The sequence below is a fragment of the Callorhinus ursinus genome, unplaced genomic scaffold (genome assembly GCF_003265705.2).
Source record: "Callorhinus ursinus isolate GAN/ISIS: 27379988/994484 unplaced genomic scaffold, GSC_fseal_2.0 scaffold20, whole genome shotgun sequence".
NCBI lineage: Eukaryota > Metazoa > Chordata > Mammalia > Carnivora > Otariidae > Callorhinus > Callorhinus ursinus.
The window spans coordinates 10,499,935-10,502,576 of NW_027397082.1; positions in this window are offsets into that span (position 1 = coordinate 10,499,935).

Below are 2,642 nucleotides of genomic sequence, written 5' to 3' on the forward strand. Positions count from 1 at the left end.
CTATAAAATGAGGATGGTAAAAATCACTTAATTTTTAGAATTAAAAATAGAATCTATAAAATAATTATATTTACTCAAATTGTGGAGATGGGTGCCCCTGAGGCTTGTATGAAATTGCAGTCTGGCTGACATCTTGATTTCAGCTTAATGACACCTGAGGAGAGGACCCAATTATGCTTGCTCAGACTTAGAACGGTATTTCAAAAAATTCTGAGGCTGTAGACCTTTTCTCACAAATATTAACCTGGTTTACAGTATCCGGAGCAATAAAGACTCCAAGGACCCTGAAGGTGAAGTATAGGGCAAGGGCTAAGTACACACATGATATAAGACCCTGGATGTCATAGTTTCTCATTCTCCTCCTTGTACTCCTCCATTGTTAAGACATTCCAAAAGAAAGCTCTATCTCTAAGCTATTGTCAGTTCACAATCGTTTACATCCCAGGAAGGAATCACAGACCGAATTTATCTCTAAGTTACTTCTCCCAACCTCTTAAAAAAGATTCTTTTTAAAAGTGTGCCCTATCTATTCTTAGGCTAGACAGATTTTCTATGGGTACCTTCCAGTCCAATGATCAGGAAGGAAATATCTCATTATTGCTCAGTTCATTTTCAGTTCTTAGGGTCCCTAAGAGATAGAACTAGCACAGCAGAGATGATCCCAAATTACAGTTTTCTCTTGGTGACTCCTTGGTCAAGTCCCAACTCACCTAAGAGAACCTAGAAAACTCTCATCCAAGCAAGATAGAACTATAGCATTTGTGGGAAGATGAGACTCAAAAGAAAGACAAAATCTTTTATTGCTTCCCTCCTGGATATACAGGAGACATTGCAAAACTTCTTTAGCGAAAAAACTTGGGAGGAAGCCTTTTCAGGTACCATGCCCCAAAAGCCAAGACTAAACACTTGATACTGTTGCAGGATTTTTTTCTCTGTTGGTGTCCCCGTCACGCCACTTCAAAGAATGAAAGAGGTAGACCAGACAGAGTGGTGGACAGCAAAGCAAGGCTTATTGAGCAAAATCAAAGTGATACCACAGAGGAGGAGGGAGAGGACCCGAGAGGGTTGCCATTGGGGTTTCTAAGTCTGGGGTTTTTATGGGCTTTGTTGGAGGGCTGTTTTAATCTGATTAACCCTCCCTGTACCTGTCATCCAATCAGGGTTTTGTCATCTATCTATCACATGGGAAAGGGTGGAGGGCTCCTTCCAGGGTGGGTGTAAAATCCTTTAAAGGGTGGTTTCCTCTTAGGGCAGGAGGCCTACTTGTCCCTGCCTGCCTTTCTTCCAATTATTCTTCATCAATACCTCACAGGAAGTAAAGATTCTCATCCCTCATTCTCATTCCTCTACTGGATGATGTTGGGGAAATTGTCATTTTTGGAAAAACCCATTCAAAAAACAACTGCCTGAAAAACCACCAATAACCTTCACTTTGCTTCCCTATTTGTGTTCTCTTTATGCCACAGTAATCTTCATATTTTTATTTTTAAAAACTCAAATTCTCATGTAAGCATGTGTCAACATTCTATTTAATTCATTAATGAGAAGCTCAATAAGATGACGAAGCTGGTTTAAAAGATCAAAAACTGAAATTTAGGGGGCGGAGCAAGATGGCGGAGCAGTAGGAGACCTGGATTTCGTCTGGTCTCAGGAATTCAGCTGAATAGGGATCAAACCATTCTGAACACCTACGAACTCAACAGGAGATCGAAGAGGAGAGTAGCAACAACTATCTGAACAGAGAAGTGACCACTTTCTGGAAGGTAGGACATGCGGAGAAGTGAATCCGAGGCGATATTCGGGAGGATAGACGGCGGGGGAGGGGCCTCCGTCGGCCGCTTCTGGCAAGTGATAGAGTCGCGGAGCACAAAATCGGAACTGTTATAAGTCGGCTCCGCTGAGGGACGTCGCTGCAGTGGCTAAGCGGGGGGTGGAATCCTCCCGGGACAGTGTGGTCTCAGGACCCTCGGGGTCACAGAAAGACCGGGGGAGCCTGAGTGCACCAGAGCTCCCAGGGATCGGAGCGGGGAAGCCGGCTGCAGAGACGGAGCTGAGGCGCGGGCTCTCAGCTTGGGGTTGCCAAAAACTGTGATCCGCGGCCCAGTCGGGCCACTGCTCCTCCAGCAGGGACCCAACAGGCGGCAGATCCGGGGAGACTCCCCTTCCTTCCCGGGGAGGAGCGGCGCGGGAGCGCACCGCAGGGATCTGCTGGGTTTGGAGACTCCACACGGGGTCGGGTGCCAGAGATAGCAACGCTCTGTCACAGGCCGGGTGAGCACGGAGTGCGGCCGGAGACCGGGGACACGGAGTGACTGCTTTTCTCTGTGGGCGCACTGAGGAGCGGGGCCCCGAGTTCTCAGCAACTCCGGGTGGAGATTGGGAGGCCACCATTTTTGCCCTGGTCCTCCAAGGCTGTACGGAGAGCTTGCAGGGAACAAAAGCTCCTGAGATCAAACCCAAGCAGCTTGCTTAGCCCGGACCGACAAGGGCGGGGCAATTCAGCCTCCGGCAAAGACATTTGGAAACCACAGCAACAAGCCCCTCCCCCAGAAATCAGCCCGAACAGCCAGCAAGCCAAGACCAAGTTTACCGATCAAGGAGAACGGGGAAACTCCAGCGCTAGGGGAATACTGCACATAGAA